This window comes from Mytilus californianus, unplaced genomic scaffold, assembly GCF_021869535.1.
Source record: "Mytilus californianus isolate M0D057914Y unplaced genomic scaffold, xbMytCali1.0.p SCAF_4, whole genome shotgun sequence".
Lineage (NCBI taxonomy): Eukaryota > Metazoa > Mollusca > Bivalvia > Mytilida > Mytilidae > Mytilus > Mytilus californianus.
In genome coordinates this window covers 25,751,756-25,776,465 of record NW_026262690.1, presented here as the reverse complement: position 1 = coordinate 25,776,465, position 24,710 = coordinate 25,751,756, and the positions used below count along the sequence as shown (strand labels likewise).

Sequence of the window (24,710 nt, the reverse complement as noted above, 5' to 3'; positions counted from 1 at the left end):
ATATGTAACATTATTTGCGCATGATAACCTTTTCATTGATCAGCTCCTTGGCTTTCTGAACATTTTACTCTTGAATATAGAAAATCCAAAAAGGGAACTACGAACGTAATGATATTCATTTATCATTTAGCAATTTCTGTAACCTGTCATTAATTGCTTTGTTCGTTCTCCTTTTCACACACATATACACACATTTCTATATGCATTCTTTTAGTCTTTTTCGGTTTGCCTATGCTGCATGGTAAGAAAGGTCTTGGATAATATCCCAATAGGTTGCCAAGCAGTGATCCTGGGTCCACAGCTATTTTTAGATGTCCTTCGAAGCACACTTAATATCTATCGAATTAAATGGTCAAGTATATTACCTGACTAATAGATTGAATGGTCCATCTATTGATCACTTGATTAACGATTATCTAATTACACGAAAAGTATCTGACTCAACGAATGGATCACAGTTACAAATGTATCTAGAGAAATTTTCATACTTGGCCTGCTAGAACTATAATTTAATGTTAAAATCAATGTAATTTGACATGCAACAACAATTACATTAGATATAAAACGGTATTTGATTGAAAGCGTCAGATTATAAAGTTTTGTCTGTAACATAAAATCTGCAGACACCTGATAAATTGTTATTTAATGTACTCTAACTCGTAGAATTAACAGATTCTTTTATTTAAATGTGAAATTATATGTTTATGGCACAGTAAAAGCTTTATTTAATATTAGATAAATACAAAATAATGTTTAAAGTTATATATGACTTTACATTTATTTATTTCTAACACTTCAGTGTAGAACTGAAAGTTTTAAAGATAGAGACTGAAGATACCAAGGGGGAATCAAAACCATAGGTCGAATAAAAACATACAACACTATGTTCAAAAAGATAAACGACAAACACGATTGTCTCTGTAAAATTAAGAGCATTTTTTTAGGGGGACTCGGGACGATTTAGAGCGTGATATGTTGTACGGATACCTGTTTGTTGTTGACGACTGTATGTTGCCTTTAAAATGCACTATACAGAAACAAAAGATTGAGCAACACGAAACCTACATCAGGTAAATAGATAAATAATATATGCATGTACCAATGAATACATGATTTTGTAAGGTTAAAATGTACACTTTGTCCTTTTAAAAGTGTTAACGCAAAGTCATTAAAGAATTGGAAAACAAAACCAACAAAAAACAAAAACACAGAAGCTCCAAATTATTTTTAAATTTGAAAAAAAAGTACATTTTTAATCCAAGCAGCTATAGAGTAAAGATAAATGAACTAGGAGTACAACATTCCCACTGTTCACCAAGGAAATAATGTTATTTATGGTTATAGATTGGTTGTGTAAGCTTGATATAAGCTTTTCCTTACAAATATTTGAACCATAAAACATTAAGAATATTTTACAAATAATCACAATTTATTATTAGATTTCTCAGGATGTTGTTAAATTTTCGACTCTGATATTGAAAAACTATACATATTTATATATAAAAGCATCTTTATGAATCCGACTGAAAGAGACATATTTCAGAGTAGCAAAAAAAATATGAAAAATTTACATGTAGTTTTTTTTTCAAATAAATATTTTTACAAAAATACCAAAATATGATATTCAGACGACAAAACATATGGCACCAATAAATTATATTAAAAAATACGATTGAACGATTTTTTTCCGTTTTTTTTTGGGGGGGGGGTTGTATAATTGAGCTTTTCTCGCCAATAATTGTGCTCGTAACAAAGCGTTTGGTTAAATATGAGTTGTAGAACTTTTTATTGACAAGACAGGTTACATGAAGTCATGTCAGAAAAAAAAGATGACACATGACAAATGAAAACTACCCTACCATAGCAGAGATCGAATTGCTATTTGTTAATTTCACATTTCATGCAACAGTTTCAGTTTTGTGCAATAATCAAAATTTTAAAATTTGCTCCGGAAAATTAATGAAAAACCTGTAAACCCAATAAACTGAATGTTGAATGTATATGACTATTTGTTATTTTTGTTTTACTATGTAAGAGTATGAGCCTTGAATGTAAATGTGTTTCAAACTCATTTGGTGCCTACAAACTAAATTGTAGAACATTCAAAATAAAAAAATAAGTTATTATTTTGGTTTCATCCCAAAAGAAGAGTGCACTTAGATTGAAAAAGAGAGGCGAAATATACCGAAGGGATATTAAAAATCATAAGTCGAAAACAGACTGACAACGCCATGTTAAAAAATGAAAAACGACGAAAAGACAAACTACAGTATGCAAAACGCAACATAGAAAACTAAAGACTGAGCAACACAAACCCCACCAAAAACCGGGGATGGTCTCAGGTGCATAAGATGAATATATGTCATTCATTTAACATTGCTTATATAAATTATGGTTGCAATAGCATGGGGATCTTATGATACCACGCTTTTAATGGTTTCAAGAAGTGAAACCATATGAATAATCTACAATACCTTAAACGGCAATGTAAAACATTTATTATAGAAATAAGGAGATGTGGTATGATTGGTAATGAGCCAACTATCCACAACAAATGGATTTCCATAAACTATGGAAGATCTCTCAAGCTTTGCGCAAAATACGATAATTTCGATTACTATCATACTTTATGTGTTTATATTTAGAAAAAAGTCAATATATTTGTGTGACATTGTCAAATAGGTCATCTTCAAGACTTGGTAATTGACCCCGGCAAACGGTCTAACAAAGGACCAAATATGTTAGAAGAGATTTATATGTTTTACTTGACTTTGTTATTTTAACATTTGCTTCTATTACCACACATGCATTTCTGACTTTTTATTTCTAACGATAACAGAATAGAAATATCAATAATAAAAAAATGCGCTTCTATAAACCAAGATTTATACAAACATAAAAAGACAGGTTGACCATATTTTTAAAGTGATCTCTTGTAAAAATGTAAAGGTAAAGATAAATACCACTGATAAAACACCACAAGGGTAACTTGGATTTGAGTACCGTCAAGTTATTGATACTTCGACATGAACTGTGTCTCACTTTTTGCAGATTTGCTTTTTAACTGCTATGAAACGCAGTTTATGGCTGAATTTCATAATACAACATAATAAAACACCACTATATAGTTAGATATTTCTAAAATTGTCTGCAGATGTTAAAACGGCATATTCTTTCTAAATAATCCTGATTTTTCTAAATAAACAAAAGAAAGTTATCAACCGGAAATATCTCTTACAAAATCTATTATTGAAAGTTATTAGTGTCCCTTCTAGGTCTTTTATATTTGAATATGTCTCTGTAGTCTTCGCACCCAACCTTTTAACAAACAGGACGAATCTTCCATATCTATATTATATTTTCCTGTCATTGATGTCTATGATCCAACCCGGTTGGCTCCTTCTTATGGAGGTGTACATTGCCAAGTTTGTTCAATATGCGCATGCTTACTAATCACAAATTTCATTTAACTCAGTTTTTTTCACAAACAATTTTATTACAGGGATATAGATAGCAAATTTTAGTTTAAAAGATAGAATGTTGACCTCTGAATACCGTGGTTTGTTTTTTGTTATTTGGTAGCTGACAGTAACCTCATGTCTAATTTATTCTTCTTATTCATCTTTGATCTGTTCATTAAAAGGTTCAGTTTTTCTTTTTATAATGAAAAATTTTTCATAATTATTATGATCACTGTGTCCGGTATTCATCTGATTAATAACTTTTAGCTGATTGATATAAACAACGTGCCTTCTATTCATATTAATTTGCATTCAAACCTCTCTTAATATTCCAATGGAAGCATTGACTGTAATCTGCTTGATAAACAGTTAGGAAAACATTTCATAGAAGACATAATACTACTGTCAAACTTCAATTTATTCCATATTCGATGTTTTGAATATTAATTTATACAATGAAATCATCATTGTTAAACGAAAACAAATTCAGTTTATTTACATACAGGAGTTAACAAACTAACAGATTAACTGTCATCTGAATTTCTCTAATCATTACAATTGTTATACAAACATATCAGTGCAATCTGGGATGGTTCTATCGTGGTCTACCTGAAAAAAGGGTGATGCTTTCTGTGTAATTTCGTACACCTTTTTGTGATTTAGAAAAATAATAAAACAAAATTTGATTTAAACAACTTCTTGGTCCGCCATTGATTCTGAAAGCATTAATGTAAAACCAGGAACATATATAGTTAGATATACTGTTCCCAGGTAAAACCAATTAAAGAAAAAACAACTGCTCTGCCAATATCGTATCCCTGAAAAAACACAGACCTCGCCTAAGGCAAAATGTCATAGTAGGTGTTACAGCAATAGGCAGCAAATAATTTGGTATGTAAACAAAGCCAAGATAAATGGAATTGGAACAGCAAAAATCCGACAACTAGAAAAAGATAGTACACAGGTGAACTGAGAAGGCATGAAGCAAGGAGCTAGAAACGGGATCTTTTTAACATCGATGTATAATGCCTAAAATGTTTACTAAGATCAGTGTATGATGTACTACCGAGCCCATTAAATATATATGTAAGTTGGGTTTGATGGAAAAGCCAACATGCGCTTTATGCAAAGACAACCTAGCAACTCTATAATATGTGTTACTCGTGTGTTCATCAGCAACACTCAGTTTGTAAATACACAGCGCGATATGACAATGTACTAAGAACCATAGCCTCCAGGAGGAAGAAGATAAAGGCCATGAACAACATCACATATGTAAACTATGTAAAAGCTGAAGAGAAGAAAGACAATTCAGCAGAAGGTCTGTGGATATCTGCAACAACAACTGACTAGCAGATGACTGAACGTTCAGCAACGCATGAGTTTCCCAACAGAAATATGAAGGCAGGATGAATTAGGCGCACGACAGAATGATGGCATCTACCAGTAGCCTGTAGATTATTGTCAGGAGCGACCATGGATGGGGAATAGAATTGAAGTAGGTTGTTAAGACGTTGCAGGGCAGAAGAAAATTTCGATTAAATAATGGACTTAAGATGATAAAGTGAATTCAGAAACAGCTGTTACAACGGCACGTAAGAACACATGACAGCAGTTAAACCAACTGAGACATCGGGAGTCATGTAGATCTATAGTTCTAGGTTCCGTTTGGTCACCGGAGTTGATGTACCTCTGGAGATTGTTGTGAACAGCACATAAACTGCCAAAGTATGAGGACTCATGTTGGAACTTGATCAGAATTTATTTGATGTTTACAAAGTAATAAACACTTTAAAAAATGTGGAAACTATATATTGAATACCTCACCGGCATATGAAGTAGTTCATGAACTTGGAAATCATATTTTAGAAATTTTGAATAATTTTTCTATAGTGGATGTTATATGAGATTTAAGTATTCTAAATTAAAAAAAACTACTAGTATTTACAAAAGAGATAAGATATGGCTGGCTGATATTTGATAGATCTTGTTTAAGCATTCACACCTTTTTTTAGACTTGGTGCGATTTAGAGCTAGTGACATTACCGAATGAGAATTATCATCGAAATTGTATTCAAAATGAGGCACGACAGTTTTTTAACGTGTGGAGAAGGATGGGTTTATCCTTCCAAAGCACCCAAGATCAATCAGTTTTGTTGGGATTCGTGTTGCTCAGTCCTTAGTTTTGTATGTAGTGATTTTTCTGTTTTGGAACTGTTTGTCGTTTCGTCGTTTTTCGTTATTTTACAATGGCATTGTTAGTTTCTCTTTGACTGATGAATAATTAGAGTGTCCCCTTGGTAACTTCCGCCTCTTTAAACATATTGTATAATCACATGTCTTTTAGCGAACACCGTATGTTCAGCTATAGATGTCTTTAGATTTTCAGGTCGATGATTACCCTCTCATTGCCGTATGCCCCAAATTTCGTTTAAACAATTGGCAAATGAAAGTGTTGTCCATACAAAGTTGAACTTAATGATACACTCTTTATCTGTACTCATAGTGTATCAAAGAAACAGTTTGCCATGAACAATAGTATTACATTTGAGTTCATTTCAAGAAGGTTTAACTGCTCTCGTATTTTAATAAAAAGCTTTCCCACATTTTGCTCTACGAGTTCCTGGTAAAGATTACCCAAGTGGTTTAAGTGGACAATCTAACAGTTAACCAGAAAGCTTTCCACCCTTGTGCACTATGAGTTCCTGGTAAAGGTTAACGTAAGAGTTTTCCGATGTTTACTGTATGATTTCCTGGTAAAGTTTAATCAAGCTGGTTTCCACTTTTTGCTAAACGGGTTCCTAGTAACGGTTAATTCAGTGGCTTTCCCACCTTTTGAGCTATGCGTTACTTGTGAAGATTATCACAAAAATGGACATCGAACGTAACAAATCTATTACGGACTATTTTAAAGATGCTGACCGTTAAGGGCATTCGCCGAGGACATAACTCTAAAAGCTAATTGAATTGTTCTGTTTTTGTTTCAGTATCATTATAGTTATTTACGTTTATTGCTCACTTTTTTTTACCGTAGTAGAGTCATAAAGGCCAATTTAATGAAAACTTCCAAATCATTTATATAAACACGAACAGCATAGGTCAGACAATATTAGCCTCGTTTCAAAAACGAAGATTCACGGTATCGATGACGCAGTTAATGATGTAAACAGAGAAGCAATCTGAATTTTGGAGCTAATTTGTAATGAAAACACTGGAATCACTCTAATGAAATCATCCACAAGATGCTACGAGCAAATGAATGAGTTTGAGGTTCATTTAATCATAGTTGGCTTTTCATTCTCAAAATTGTCATTAAGAAACGAAGTCGATTTACAGGCTTCGTCAAAAGCACCCTAGTATCAATCTGTCAACAAAATTGATGATCAGAATCATATGTCTTATTCGTAAGAAATTAACACCTCTCTGGTATATATTTCATCAAATTATCGGATTTAATTCAATTAGGTGTTCTTTGCAAATTAACTGATGATATTACAGCTTGATTCCTAGCTTCTAATTGATGCTATATCATACTCGTGGGTGAAAATATTTTTAAATCGCTTTCAATTTGAACACATGCCGAAGCAATAGAAATATATACTGCGAAAGCCTAAAAACAAATCCATACTATCTACTCAAATGAAAAATATTTGCTGTAACAGGATAAATTCTTTCAATTCGAACATAATCCTGAACACTGTTTAAAGAATGTAGTATTTGTATTGCTTGTTATACTTTATTTTGGCCTTTTTTTATATAAAAAAATTGATTGTCGAAAATCATCGATTGAAATGAGCTTTGAAAAAACTGCAGACATTAATTGATTTCAAACAAATATTTAAAGAGCTCTGATTAAACACATAATGCACATAAATTATAAATGCATTTTTGACAGTTGTGAATTCTTAAGTGTGTACATTTTTATACAACACTTTAAATATGCTTTTTCAATTTTATTACAAAGTTATTTCATAATGTTGAAATGCTATGTGACAAAACATAAAATCGCAATAAACAAATGTGTTTATGTAAAAGGGTGTTTCGTGACTAAATAAAAAAAAATCTGCCTAATATCAATAAATTCATTTGATTTATTCTATGTATGTATGGAATGCTGTCTTAACTAAAACACAAACGCACTTCCAATCTTAGTCACACGCGGTACATTGCTTATAATTCGCGTACCGTGTTGATAATGTACTATCTCAATGCAGGTATGGATGACCTGAATTAATGCGTTAGCATTTCGCAGTTAAGTGTTATTCCTTTAAGATTTGTAGATCAGATTTTGGCAGGTTTAATCTTATTTGTAGTATAACTGTTGCCTTTAATCTAAAATAAATTGGTATAAAGAATTCTCTTATCTCGGTTTATTTTTGGAATGAATGTTTCATTTCGCAATGACACGAACATTCTATCTCCCTTAGCAAATTTGACCATGCACGATTTTGAATACTCTTTAGGACACTTTTTTTGTAGTTTCCATATATTTATATGACTTTTGACCTACCAAATGTTCTCCTTTCCTCGTTTTCGATGGCGTATTCTCCAGAACGCAGCAGCAACGTTGTGTTTGATGTTTAGTTTTTCTAGATTTCGACGCCTTTAATATAAAGAGAAATGTTACATTGCTTACTTTAATCCGTCCCCAAAAACTGATGACATACAATATTTGGAGCATACACTGTCCACTTGAACAGAGTAAGAGAAGTAAATACAAAATAAGATTGATTATATATAAGAACGTTTATCTAAATTATATATTCGAAATTCAGTCTTTCAAGTTAAAGTTTTTTAACACATGTACATGTTTATATTTAAAAATGCTATTTCCTCTGTAACTATTACATGAAGTTATTAAAAATAAGGTTCATTCGCATCGAGAGAACCTTTTAGTCATTTAAAGAGAAACAGCGATACTTGTCTCATAAAAATATATAATTTGGTCACACCTCCTTGGTCGTCCCTGGAAAGTTGGAAAACGAATGTTATAATGAACACTTAATATACAAATAAGAAGATGTGGTATAATTGCCAATGAGACAACTCTCTACAAGAGACAAAATGACATAGAAGTTTATAACTTAAGTACTTTCTGTAAAATATTATTAATAAAGGAAGTAATTGTAAATTATTTATGGGATAATAAAGTAATTTTTTTTTCAAATAAAAAGATCTTTACCTTAAATGATAAATCATATTCTTTATGCTCCAAAAGTCATTAAAAATAGGGAATAATGGTTTATGTAACTAGACTATACATTTCGAATAAGAAAACTCCTATTTTTAGTTTCAAAACCTGACTGTAAACGGGCACTTTTAAAGCTGAAATCACTCTTTTATGTTAGTCCTATCATACAGCAATATTTGTTATTGGTTATTGAAAAGGACAGAATGTCTAAAAGAGTGTGTTGCATAATACTTTTCTCGTCAAGATAAATAAGGAATCCATAAAAACAAGAAATAATCGTAGAAAGTGAGTAAAAGCTATAGCTTTAATGTTTATATTGTTAAACAATTTCCACTTAACCACTATGATAAAAAGCTAAAGTGTCTACTAATAGTCTCAGAAAACAAACGCGTCACATAGATGTATTATCAATGAAAACTGGAAATCATTCATACTTCTTTTGCAAGACATATTTTATTACTGTATAATTTTTATTACAATCATCATAAAGGTACTTGGTAGTTTTTCTTGCTTAACTGAGTATTGAAATATATTTTATAAATGTATAGAAAACATATTTCTAGTAATAATTAGTATGATATAAAATTCATAGAAAATAAACATCTGCATAGATAATTTTGTTTTTATTGTTCTGTTTTAACATTTTCATCATTCGTAATTCATGATATCGCAGTCCATATTGATGATGCGACCCTAATGCACTTCGTATCCTAATTTAACAGAAAATGTTATCCGAATATTACAACAAAAATGAAAATGCATACAGTTTTCAATTAGAATAGCACTTTATTTATTTCGTGCGTCTGAACCGCTTTTCTGAATTTTTCTTTACCAGAAACGCCCAATCCCCAAACATTTAAAAACCAGGAATGTATAAAACTTAACCATGTGAAGAATGCATGTGGTATAATTCTTCATTGTTATGTTCCATTCACTCCTGTTTAAAACTCCGTCTATTTAACATTCTCATTTGAAAGTAACTACAGAAAGTCAGGATTATGACAGTCAATCAACAATTGACCATACTAGTATAGTTGGATAAGAAAAAAAACTCACCAATATATATTCGGGCATTGCGTTTTTAGAATATCCCTTAAAAGAAAAAGATATTTGGGACAAACAAACATTACTCAGTTCAAAATTGGACATCAACGTTTTGCAGTGACTTTTACCTAAAGAAGATAACGTTGTGCTTACTCTTTAAACTAAACAAACTACTTTAAAATATGACTTATATCTCGTCATTGTTTTCTACTAAATGATACTGTAGTGTTAAACTTGCTATATGTGTTACTCTTGAAGGTCAACGACCTCATTTCAACAGATTCCAAGCTATTGTTTAAATCTTCTTCATAACGTCCTAAAGCAAATATATCTGGTTATGACATTAGGTTTTTTTTGTCATCCATAGTGTTTTAACTGGAACAATGTATTTACATAGCTTGTGAGACTTTAACAATAGATGGAACGTAGTGCAGATGTTTTGAGAATGTAAATTTATACTTTAGATCAAGTTGAGAAGCACATAGAGGAGTCTCGATGCTTTAAATCATTTATTGTTCAAACAAAGAAATTTATTGCTATATAATTTTTTTTTAAAGACAAAGAATTGTTTAAAGAAAGTATTTTGCGTCAGGGCCATATTAAGATATTGAACTAATACAAAAAACATGCGATTTTATGTAGTTTAAACTACAAGATATCTGAATGTTATATCTGTTTTTCCGGGTACAAATACCAACTGAAAATTGACTGAATTCTATGCAAAACAACTTAGAAAAGGTTCTTTCAAAGTTATAACTCCACCTGATTTAACGTAATGAATCTTTTACTGTTGTATTATCTCAGTATGAATGGAAAAATAAATGTTCATCCTGAATGGCAAGACATATAAAAATTATTTGATGTATCAAGCAAGCAACAAGTTATCAATCATTCAAATTTAATAAAATGAAAATTAGTTAAAATAAATCCCTTAGGACACTCTGTACTTTGTTATGATTGATAGATAATCTAGTTCTTTATCTTAATCAGGTAAAAATGTCACAAAATATATATTTCTTATTCGTTATCTGAAAGTTCTGAAGCTCTGTAAAGTAAAGGAAAATTAGCACTTCGTTTGTACATCAGTATAGTTAAGCACACACGATATATAAATAATACCCAAAAAAGGATAAGAGGAATCCCCAAAATAATGGATAGAACAGCAGACCACACTAACCACCAAATTAAGACTCCTACTTAAAAACAGACATACAATGTTGACGAGCCCATGATTAGCTGGTGCAGAGAGTTGTAAGTGAACAACAATTCCAAACATATCTGACTTCAATGAATATAGCTCTTATACGCGAAGTTCCTAGAATTGATCTAATATGAAATAAGTATCAGTTGTTGTTAAACTAATATTAATAGTGGTATTTGTTCAATCGATACAGCGAGGGAACCAAATACAAAACTAGGGACCATTTTCCTTTGTCAAATACTTATTTAGATTATAAAATGAACAGCCTATCAGAAACAGAAACTGTAGAGGACACATATAACATAAGACTGTTGTGTGAGAAGGCCATGGAAATTATAGAGTATTTTTATATTGTTAAAATACTAATAAACAAACATTTGTTTCGTGATTTTTCGTCATATGATTTTTAAAGAAAGACAATCAACTGGATCTATCAATTCTTAGTACCGTTCAAAGGAAATTAAAACACTAGTTTTGACAACTGTGGTCTATGTGACAGTGATTAATATTCTTATAATAAAAGAAGTAACCCATTTTCATTGAAAATGAGTAAAATAAAGGCAATAGTACTGTAGATTACCGATGCTTACGACTCGTAAATTCATTTGCAATGCTCCGACCAAGTGAAAAGAGGAGTCGCATGAACCTTATACGAAAAAAGACCGAATGGGTCTAATCACCTTTAAAATTGAACAGAAACCAACCGTTTAATCGAGTCGCAAAGAACACCAGTCGGTCATTTAATCGGTTTGCACATAAAACCAATTATGTCTCGGTTTGCACTTGCTGTGCATTGACGTGAAAACGATTATTGTAAAATTAACTTTGGATCAGTGACTCGTTTAAAACAATCACATTTAATTTTATTGGGCCACAAAGAAGTCATTTTCACATATTAAAAATTCTTTTGTTGTGTTGCAAACAAGTGCGTTAACAGAGTATTGCTGTATCAAATATTATAAAAGCAATTCATGTACACGAGTTTGGCGTCAAAGCATTATTCTTCAACTGAAAAATGTATAAACACAGACAGAACAATTGCATTATCTTCCTTTTGATCAACTACAAATACAAAATGTAAAGCAATAAGTGAAAATACAACAAAATGATGGTTAAGAAAAGGATATGAAACCGTCAATAAATGAATAAAACTTTGGAAACGCAGCTGATAGAAACGACTTAGATTATCTTATCGTAAAATGTACGTCATACGATCGTTATTGCATTTATTTACCTCTCTAAAAAAATGAGCAAGTGGCATCATAAACATTATACTAATAGTTCCAAAATGTTACAACTTCCCCTGATTCCAATGTCTTCGAGGGAATGTGTTTCAGTGTTTCTTTATTTTACTTTATTAATGCTGTACTAATGGAAAAATGAACCTAATTAAATCTTTAGGAAGACATAATTTGAAGTATCTGTGGCGATGAAGATTGATTTTTATGCATTTAGCAATTTCCTGTAAGGGACATAGTGGTAAAAACATATTTTTAAAAGTTAATAATAATCACAGTAGATCTTACCAATGTCACGATTCTATGTTCTGTGTTTTGACTTTGGTCAACATATAGATTGATAGTGGGGCTGCATCTTTTATTCTTTCATTTTAGTCAAGGAAATTATGACCTTACCAATAGGTAAAATAATACATTATCATGCAGATTATTAAACTTCAATTCATATTAGTCGGAGAATTCGGAACTTTCAACTAAGTGGTCAGTCTTTAGATATTATGTTCGTCCGGTTTAAAGGTTGTTTTTCCATATATATATATAACAGGTGACCTAAAAAAAATTGCCTAGAAAAAATACAGCTCTTCTTAAGAAGTTTTATCAACTAGATTAGTTTTGTTCTAAGACGTTTTTAAAGAAACACATTCAGACAAATATATTAAACAAATGGATGTTTTATTGCCGTAAAGGGGTGGTTCTTAAATTGGTTAAATATGTCAATCGTGAAAGGCAATTTCTTTTGCCGCTGAAGCCGTGTACAACACATAAGTATTTCTCAAATTAAAGATAGATAGATTTGGATTTTAGCATACGCATAATAGTATTATTTGACAAAAACAATAGAATTTGTTTTCAGGTGGTATGGGTGTCTTCCGCCATATTGGATTGTAAAAAAGAAAATCATAATTGGTCTATATATTAAATTAAGGTAGCACTACAGTCAGAATTTTCTGACTCCAACCAACAGTCTTTAAAGATTAATTTCTCCAAAACTACTCAATGGATTTTTAAAATCTTTAACTCATTTTAAAGCTGAAATATAACTCTTTCTTAATATATAGATAAATTTATTTTTGGTATGATTAATCTCAAAATATAGCTCATTAATTGCCAAAAAAGTGGTCTTCCAACTTGGATGAAAATGGCACATTCAGGTCAAATTGTAGTAAAAATTTGTTTTCATCCCTTTAATCAACCATTCACAATCTACAAAACCGTGTCTCAGATTTTTGATATATGCCTCCAGTAATAAGATATATTATTTTTACTGCTGGATGCCAAACCTCATTTCACCTTTCATCTTTGGAGACCTATAAATTCATTTAGAAACAAATTATCCAAAAACTGGGACACAGTATTGTAGAAAATACTCCCTTCAATCACATATATCAAAGTCAAGCCAAAGGGGGTACCCATAAAGTTTCTATTTTCATTTTTTCCTTACAATTCTCATGAAAAATTGTTCTGAGAAATGACCTTAAAACTGAATTTCCTCTTAAGAACTCCTATAAATGCCACAGAAATACAAAAATTCCACTGGGAACACCCCAGGAGTGTTCTGACACCATTACTGTATCAATAGAACCACACACATTGTGTCTTTGATGCTCTAATGCTGTAAATTTTGCATTTTGTTTGCACTGTATAACACTAACTTGGCATTTGGCGGGAGTTTGACGTCCCATATTTGACCAACATCTGTGATGTAGTAATTAAATAAAGACAAAGCCCCGCCTCTGTCCAGACAGTCTAAGATAAGAGAATAACAGGATTGGCCAGCTGCATATAATTAATATCTAACATCATTATTCTCACTATAAAGAATAATTTTCATTTGAATTTTAAAAAGAAATATAATATCACCATGATGACTGAAGTTAGCTAAAATATTAAAATTGTGCATTAAAAGACATGTCCATAAAAAGATCAAGACCATCCCCTTCTTGAAAATAGACTGTCCAACATGATTTATGAGTTTCATGGAATTAAAAAATTCACATAAGCTTAAAATTAATTAAAATGCCTAAAATTATTTTTAAATGTAGACCAAAGACGAGAAATTTGTACAGGCAGTCAGAGGCTTTCAAAGATACTTTCACACTCTTTTCCATAGTTTTTTTTTTTCATTTTGGTAGATTTTTTCCCTTTAGATTTTTTCCTTTTCATATCTTTTTCTTTTTCTCTGTTCTAAACTTCCATGTTTTATAAATTAGTTTTGTTGCAATGCAATGAGATATTTATCTTGTGGTCAGGGATTAACAGCTGGACACTGGTATCAACAGATGATTGACATATTAGCCCCTCCCAAATGCCTATATATTTAGATTAATTGCATGTGCTTTTATTTACATAAGTTCATTATCCATTTACTTCCTGCTGTGATATGATAATGACTATGGGATTTTTACAAACTGTGCAGAATAATACTTACTTCAAAATTATGTGATAAAAAATATCTTTAAAAAGTCATTGTTAGACTGTAGTGCTACCTTAAGTCAGCAAATTTCAATGAAAGAGTGCAGTTAAATAAGAATTTTCATTTAAATGAACAGTAATAATAAATATTTTTGTTTTACGAAAAGTAGAAAATCTTTGCTTTATATCGTTTTTTTCTACTTTGTGTATTAAGGGGAGGTAACTCAGAAATAAATCAATTTATAAAGGAATCTATTTGAAATTTTTCAATTTTATGTTATACCAGTAAAAAACATATGGTGACCCCATTTTTTCTTTTAATATTCTGAAAGAATTTTAATCAGAGCTATCTACTCATATTTTATTTCAAAATTCTATTATTAAGTTTTTCTTCATTTCTCATTATGATGCGTTTTCTCTGTATAATCCATACAAAATGTGTCATTTTTTTACTATTTGTAGCTTGAAAACAAGGTCGGTGACATAGCACTTTTATCATACTTTTGAACATATCACACACAATGTATTACCACATTTCGACAAAGTATGACATTTTTTGTTTACACTCCCATACAACCTTAATAATTTTATTCTATTTCTTTCCTCCTATACCTTGGACGGCCCCAGCTTAAGGATGAAGTGGACGTTTTGCATATTGGTTTATGAATACCGTTTTAGATAGATACAAGTTTAAATGTGAAATCGTTAAAATATAAGATTTTAAAATTTATCATATAAAAGCTCAAAGGCACTGTACATTAATTGATGCAATCGAAATGCTATATTCCTTACTATACAAGTAGATTAATTTGATATGATATAATATGATAATCAAAAGGAAATATGAATTTATGAATATTTATTATCGACGAGTTGAATTTCTTTTAAGTAAATCAGCTCAATGAGCAATACATTAAGATAATATTACATGCATTAGTGTTAATGTAAGTACTAGAATTCAGTATTGAAATGGTTTAATTTAATTTGTTTTTAATAGATTAATCCCACTCAGAACTAGTAAAGGTAGAACCATTTTTCGAAAGTGATTTTATCTGCAATGTCATATTTGAACCGCAATATTTCAATTCCTTTTTTATGATTGATATAAGTCCTGTAAAGTTTAATAGAGTTTAATTTCACCTGTTTTATTTTGCTTAAAGACTAAGTTATAGTAAGAGTTTATTCCCCATTTTCGTGTTTTTTGTTGTTGTTGATTTGTATTTTAAGAATATTCGATCCTCTGTTTCAAAATAACCAGCTTTTTAAAAGACTGTAATAAAGTGATAAAATATAAATAAAGGAACTTAAAAAGCAAAAAAAAAAATGAAAGATCCGTGTCCTTGATTTTAAAATATAATCAATTGAAAATTAGGGGGGAAATAATTATTCTATAGATTTTTCATACATTTAACATTGGCACATTTTTTTCTTCAAAAACTATGAAAAAATAACAAGGGTCTTATAAGATTTAAAAATGACTTTTCAAACTATATGTAATAAAACTATGAAAAGAAAAGTAGGGGTTAGCTGGCAACATTTGTATTGACACTACATGGATAAAACTAGAGGATTCCGAATATCTGACAAAAGTCAATAGCAAGAGTAGAGAACATATTTAATGGATTTATGAGTTTTGAACATCGGTAAACTACTGATGCATCTACATTAAAGTTAGAAGCGTCTTTGTGTATATCAATTTTTACTCCGAAGAAAACAATCGTTCGTGATTATTACAAAAATGCTTTGAAAGTGTAATTGATCTGTCTTAATATCCACCGTCGCAATTAACATACACCTTAATGAAGCTATGAATTCAAATGCTGAAATTGAATTGGAGATGACATCATAATCACTATTTTATCAATATCTAGGGAAATCAAAAGTATATAATACCGACAATTAACCATAGTGACATTAATACAAGTAAATTTCTAACTGGTTACAAGTATTTTCAATAGAAAAGGACAGTAAAAACCTATATTTGGTGCAAAACCGACCTATTTAGCTTAGATTTGCAAAAATGTGTATAATAACGGATTGTTGCAACAATCTAAAAAAACATTTCAGACAAATTGAAACAATACGATAGAGCTTTAAGATGCAAGTTATCAACTTCAGCTTTTAGAGTCGAGTCAAAGTATTGAATACATTTTATACCCTTATCAGCATATATGGTACAAAAAGTTTCAAAACAGCTCTAACAAATGTGATAAAAAGCAATAAGTGGAACAATTTAATGATACAGCAATGAAACAAATTCGTTTTTCGTAGACGCTTGTGTAATCAATTTCATCTGAATAACAAGACAAATGTTAGACATGTCAACATGCTGTCCTATGGAAGAATTGAATTATGTACATTGTGTTCCCCAGTCAATTGTAATAAAAGTTGGGGTTGTAGAGCACCTACTCAATAAGATATAATCTGTCTTTGGAGGTTTATGGATGTGGCTCCAGAGTGGAGATTGTGTCTTGTGATAGCAATAAAGCATTCCCTTGCGAGTAATACTTCAGTTCAACGTCTAGAGTAAATTCGGAAATAATCTGCCAGTGTCAGACTGGCAGTTTTAATCAACAGATTTAATTGTGAATCATTTTCCCTTCCTCCAATGGTCATTTTCTGTCCGCTTAATTCGTTGGAAATTATATGCAATCCTTTGTATGCTATCAAGAGTGTCAGAACTAATAGCATTTTGTTTGTTGTTCATCGTTTGATACAACAATCAAGAGAAAAAGTTATGCCTGATTATGAACCTAAAACTGTGAAACTGATTTATGTGCAGTTATTTAATTGAACTTGAAAGTATTTTCATTTGAATGTAACTTCTTCGAAGATGATTAATTAGATAAATGATAAGCATTGAACTGTAATTTGTATTATAAGCAAAGAAGGTGTTATACAGAAGTTGATTTAAATATCATACGTAATAGTACATAATCAAATCAAGGACGTAAAAACATTTGGAATCGCAGTGAGTGAGATCAGTAGATCATTAGCGTAAGGTAGCACCCAACAGTAGGGAAATAACATTAGAATTTATCCTCATAATTTTTAACCATCATTTTTTCCTGGCTATTTAACTAATTAAAGATTATTAAACTAAAAGAAACATACATTTGCACATGTATGTCATCAGTGCATTCCATAGATTTCATTTCCAATTGTTAATGTTGGGAAATATGATTATTTTTTGCGTATCATAATAATATTCTGCATTCATTTATAAGAAATTATGGCATGAAGGGGCAAAAATTAGGTCAATTCGAATTTCAATCGTTTTGAATAATACCTGTTCTGAAAGCACTGAAATTAGTTTTCAAAAAGGTGAAATAAAAAGCAGATGCTGTTTGCTTCATTTTCCAGTAAAATTGCATCACAAAATTCATGCGCACAAAAAAGAGGGAAGCAACCATAACAAGAATTTCTGGACATATGTCTAGTATGGATATAATACGAGCTGTCAAACAGACGATATATTGATTCTGAACGAGGACAAATTACAATTAATGCAATATGTAGGTCAACCAGGATGAAGGACTGAAAAGAAGGAGGTATGATTGGCAGCCATCATTTGGCCCCTGAAATTGCAAAAATAGTAAAATTAAAGAAGATAATTAAACATGGTGAAATAATATGGAGATTTAAGTGCAAAAAAAGGGTTACTTATGATGTGACTATGATTTTATTAATATGTCCAAATTGACAGACATATGGCCTCTTTACACATATTTTTTTTTTGGAAAAGCTTTACCTTAAAAGATATATTAACACATTATCATGTTTGTAAACACCTTTTTTAGGGAAAGTCTTCGGTTATGTCTAACCATTAATGACAAAACCTCAAATTCAGGCTATTTCAGTGTTTTTTTTTTTTGCAGTTTTGCAATAAATTTAAGAAGTTTGAAACCTTCATTCAAACATGTATGACAAAATACAATACTACAAATACTGATATCAGTGAGACTAATGTATTATCATACCTTTTCCATTTTGAATGAAGCTGGAAAATGAGTGTATGTTAGATGAGGGTAGAAATGTACACTTACGGACCCCTCGTAGAAATTGTTCCTTAAAATTAATAAACGTATAGAGAGAGTGGTACTCACCCTAAAAGACGCATTTTCGACCGGACGTGGCTGTATATTTGTACATTCCGCACAGCTTTAGGGACAAAACGAAATTAACAGAGACATTGTGAGAACGTTACATTCTCACAATGCAATTTGAGACTATTATTCAATATAACAGTCTAGATTGTCACATACCGTTGTATTTCCTTTGTTCCAATCACTGGAATGTATGTTTATTGTCTGTTTATTCTGGGTATAGTTTACCAGTTTTAGGTGAGACATCGTTTGCGATCAGTGCAACGATAGTTAAAGATTGATGATTCGTTATTTATAGATTTTTCAACGAGTGAGAAATGAATATCGCTTGATATTTTATTTCAATATAGAAATAAACAGGCTTTTGGTAGGTATATTATAATTCTTGAGAGTTGATTGAAATTCAGCAATGTTCAATTCTCATAAGTTGTTAAACCTATTTCTTTTATGGTAAACATTATTTTTGTCGGACCTTGGCCGCATGAAATTTGTAAAATGTTGTTTTAATTTTGTTTTCTTTGTCTTAGTGGATATTTTCAATTTCTAAGCTTCATTTTCTAATAAAAGCCCGCTTACAATATTGAGTATATTGTGTCAGGAATCCCGACTACTGTTAACATCAGATGTTTTCAAATTTTTTGTATGCCAAAGAATGAATGGAAACAAATTTGACACAAAGTATATACAGGTGAAACATGTGAGTGTTTTGTAGATTATTGAAGAAATTGAAAAATCTCCGTTGACAAGCTGGAAATAGGGTCTCTAAAAGTCATTATGGAGCTAACTCATAGCCAATGAAAAGTCGCAATTTCTCAAAATCTTGCCGGATACGCCAACCAAACACATTTTTCTATTAATTATTCATATCACGCTCCGTACAGTCTGATTCGAGAATTATCTCTTCATGCGGAAAATAAATAACTGGACAAAACATTAAGATCGGAAACATGTATCTTGTCAGTTGACTGTAAAAGTGATAATGTTGATGTCTTATTACATCATAGGGACCTCGTAATGATATCAATAGTTGACAAAAAATTGTTATATAACTAGTAATGATTTTCGAAAGAAATAAATTTGACCCGTAACCTGCATGTCAACATATTGGGAAGATATGAGTTGGAGCTAAATATAGTGTTGAAAAAAGGTGTTACGTATACCTGAATATAAATGATAATAAGTCAAAACGAAAAATATTTTTCTTAAATTTTGGGGCCAAAGTTATTAATGAATATAGAATATTTTTACTTATACGTATTATATTGTCCAAAGTTTAAATATCAAGCGTGCAAAAATTATTCAAAAAATAATTCTAGATATAGATAACTATTACCTAGTCGATACTTGCTACTGGTGGCGTTCGCCAAATACTAGGTAATTATTTCCTTTACTCATTTACTTCAATTCCTTATTTCCTGAATGGATGAAATGTTAAGTAAAACCTCTGTGTTGCTGATCTTTTAGATTTGTTTGGTTTTATGCCTCCAATGACTAATCGGATTCTTGTCTAAATTGTTGACAAGGAAGCGTTGCATTTCAAAAAAACAATTGTGAGCATCAATGTCAACATATTTTATATTTATTACAAATTAGAATATAAAATATATATACATTTAATACCTAGACGTTTGTGATTTTCAAATTAAAACAGAAAGAGGCTCAAAAAAATTCTTGCTTCAACAAATAAGAGAACTATGTAAGATCACCATATTTTGTACGACTTACTTATAAAAACTATTGCATTCCAATGTACAAATGGTTTTGGTCTGTTAAATTGATTTAAATTGTCAAAATATAAAAAAACTCTATATCAAAAATATTATACTCTTACTATCAAAAGCATTGCTTATATACTTTTCTTTAAATTTTTCAAAAAATCTCCAAGAAATTATTTGTAAAACAATTTTTAATGGTAAATGTAGTCGAGCAAAATATGAAAAAAGTAAAAATAGTAAAGTATATATATATATATATTACCTAACAATGTAGTTTTAACACACTATTGAGTAAGTAAATATTAGAATGTTTAAAATATTCACAACGCGATAAAAAATAAACGCAATATTTCGCTAGACAAACTAGCTTCATCAAGCGTGCATCTATCCAGGTGAAATCGGATGTAGATAAGAAACTTTTGCAGCTCATTTCATTAAATTTAGCTGTCTTGTAAAGAATTCAAAATTTGGATGAAGTTCAAGATTATTTACAAAAGTGGTGGTTGAAGTTTGCAACGTTCATTGGCAAATACTACAGGATAAAAAGGACGATGCTGTGTACTAAATTATTCTTTATCTTTCCTGTATTTTTTCTCGTCTTTTTCATTAAGACCATCAGGTTCTAAAGTGTAGAGCTGGTGGATCCAAAAGTTTTCTCTGCTCCATCTCGCCGTGGTTTCCCACTCGGTGTTGACTTCTATGATTTGGAAAGTCACATTATCAAAAGTATGTTTCTTTGAGCGAAGATGTCTTGTGAGAGGACAGTTTTTGTTGGTTTTGTACCATGAACGATGGTTATTCAGCCGAATATTAAATTTATCCATTGTTTCTCCCACATACTGAATGCCACAAGTGTTAATTGTTAATACATAAATTAAGTTCTCCGTTTTACAGTTGGAATTTGAGTAGAATATATATATATAGATATCTGAAGTAAACGATACATCTAAATATGCTTTTTGAGTTTTAATCAAATAAGAGCAAAAGCGTCGACGAAAATAGTTTTGCCTAGAAAAATATTAAAAAAAAATACGCGCTCTATGAATATCGTCTTTGGAAAGGGTTGTGTTCTGTTTTATTAAAAAGTCAAACAGTCAAGATTTTGCCCATTTTTTTTCATTTTATTGAATGAACAATTATTTTAGGATTGAATAACCCGAAAAAATATATTTTAAAAACTTAAAACTGCAATGTTTTATTTAAGCACTCGATTCTAAAAAATCTGAGACTATTTGAAACAAATCTAATATTTTGACTAATTTCACAAGTCGAAACCTTCATCTTTTCACAAACACTGTAGTAAAATATGTATTGTCATAGAATTAAGATTTTTTAAAAAGTGTTGCATCAGGTGAAGTGACACTAGAGAGAAAAAAAAAACAACACGAAGTATAATAAGTTTATGCGTCGGTTTCTAAAAACATTTAAACTTATTTTGCATTGTATTAAAGTCTTTAGTGGTAAACATTTAAGAATATAAATTTACGCTTTCGTTATTTAGATACTGCCCGTATTTGGCTATATTTAAGATACTTTTTTCAAATATGTAGGCGTCGAGTATCGACAAAGATACATTAATTGTAGAAATGTGCATCTGGTGCATTACAATTGATACCGTTTATGTATATTATCTTTCATTAAACGGACGTAATAATTGGATGAAAAAAATATTTAGAAAAGGTCCAAATGTCAATATTGGATAAGTTTCCAGAAAATTAAGTGTCCTCGCATGACTGTCAGAACGATATTACATGAATACTCAAGCAGGTCAATATTAATGTATGACCTACATATTGCTTTTGAGCAATCTTTGAATTATGTTCCATAACTTAAAGTGAGAGAACACTTTTTATCATATTATTCAAAATTTTAAAAGATCAAACTCATATAGTATGATATTAAACTTAAATCCATGAATTTGTTAAAATATCTTTTCAAGTCGCGTAAAAGTAATAGATATATATATAGTAATGAGATAAGTGTTGTCTTTTCTCAGTTTATATTCATATAACTGAAAATATTTGGGAAAAATTAGTATTTTCACCCGCCATTGTTCGTAAAATGCTACATAATATAATGGGAGTAAAGGTTTTATGCTAGAATTATAATGAATGAAAACATTGAATACATGAGACCCTATATTCAATGATCCTTTGATCTTGTTTAATAACTGCTCCGTATAGATGTAAGATTTTGTCTCCATCCATCTATACTATAAGACATTTATCTATAGATATTTTGTTCTGTCTATCATCTCAATTACACTTTTTGGAGAATATAAGATTTATTTAAAAACATACTCATTTCTGACAAATTATAATTTCAAATCTGTTGTGGAAGACTTTATTAACATGATTAAAGTATTGTACCCTTAAAAGGCAACAGGACAACAAGAGAATACCCGAAAGCCAAATGTTTATAAAAATATTAGATGATTTATAAGAGAAAAGAATGCCTTAAACAATAGCCAAAACCGTCAAAGGTCAATTTTGCCCGCAGGAGTTCGAACTGTAGAGTAGACTACGGGCGCATGATACTTTATGTATTTTATTTGAATAAAACCAACAAATCATACAATCAAAGTTTGTAATTCAATGCTTGCCTTTAAGATAATAAAGTGCATGCACGCACCCACATTGTTGAAAACTATCGATATCATTATTTGAATCGATGTTGATGGTTTAACTATGGATTACTTTATTATCGCTTAAGGTAAAGTTTCATTGTCATTGAAAAATTATGATAGAAATTCTTGTACTCTTTTCCCTCTTTTTATATTAAACATAAGATTTGGCTTTAATTTCATCCGATACTGCCCATTCTTGATCGCTTCACTTAGTGGAATGAATTGAAATGATTAATTTGAAAATATCTGTGTTAATCAATTTATTGAAACATTTCCTACGCTTCAGTTCTGGCAGCAAGAAGTCTTGTCACAAAAAAATTAAGAAATGTCAATAACAATTAAAAAAAAATTACGACATGATTAACATTATTTTCGCTGAAACGGCCAATTTAATTTAAGTTCCCTTCAACGGTAAATTAAACCCCCAGCGCTTACACATCAAAATGCCCACTTTCGGAAAAGAACACTAAGTATTTACAAATTCACCACACACTAAAGTGCAATTACAATCATACAACTAAAGAAAATATTGTATTTCCAACATTTGATTGAAATTTTGATGGTTAAATGGACAACAAAATTAAATCTTGTTGTCCACTTCATTTCAGTCCTTTATGATACTATAAAGTGTGTTTATTTTCCGTGTTAGAATAATTATTTTTTAGGCTACTGGTATATTTTTATATATATTTTCGCTTCCATTATACTGTAATTCACAAACAGATTTTCAAACTGAATTAATATAAAGATGTGAAGTAAACCTACCTTCTACCTCCCGTCTGTTTACTGCCTTGGATTTAAGTGAACGTAACTGCGGCTAGCGATAATTTATATAGTATCCTTAATTATGCGGTAACGTAATAAACAGCTAATTAATCGTTCAATTGCGAACACTGTGAATAAAGTAAGTACCGTTACTAATATTTGAACATTAAAAATTTTACTATTAATCTAACATGAAAAATGTTTCTAATTTTCCAGAACCAATTCTTCTCTAATGACATAAAATAAACTTAATGTTTTGGTGTTGATGACTTAACGTTGTTCCGTTGTACATATATCATATGCTTAACGATGAAATAGATTACGCTATCGTCACCCAACGGTATTTGTACTGTATTTCTTTGCTATAATTAATTGCCAATAGGATGGCCAATAGTTTTTGATTCTTCATTCATTATAGTCTTGAGCGACATGTTTATTGTTCAGTTGACTTGTGGATTTATCTGTACAATTGATCATGCTGGCATAAACCACTTCCTCAAAAGTAGTAATGTGCGGTGAGCATACAAAGTCTGCTATTGACGTTGTTATAAAAGGATAGCGTCAAACTTTTGTATGATGATAAAATGTGTTTTATGGGTTAGTTTCTTGGGTTGCAATAGTGTTAGGCATTATTTTAAGGTTTGTAAGACATTGTGAAGGTTGTTCCGTATATTTTCTGCTAGTTTATATATTCAAAGTCAGCAGTTAGAAGGCTACTATCGTTTTTCTGCAACACAAACAAAAACATTGGTTGTAACAAAAACTATCATGATACAAGTTGCTTGTTATTACTGATATAAAGGGCTATGTTTAATGTTGGAAGAAGACAAGTTGAAAAAGAGAATTCCTGCTCCATAAGTGATATCCAACGTGTTACTCCTGCTAAAATACGTTGATTAGTCATGTCGAGTGATTATACATCAAACAGTAGAGGATTAATGGATGATCTTG

General features: G+C 30.6%; 1 protein-coding gene across 1 annotated transcript in view; it reads right to left on the bottom strand.

Annotated features, from left to right (window-relative positions):
• The window catches only part of LOC127737790 (uncharacterized), a 31,196-nt gene extending 7,160 nt beyond the window's left edge, over nt 1-24,036 (bottom strand). The window contains exon 1 of the mRNA XM_052248710.1: nt 23,760-24,036. The gene's annotated coding sequence lies outside the window, so the exon portion shown is untranslated. The remainder of the gene's footprint in view (nt 1-23,759) is intronic.
• Between the last annotated feature and the right edge of the window lie 674 nt (nt 24,037-24,710).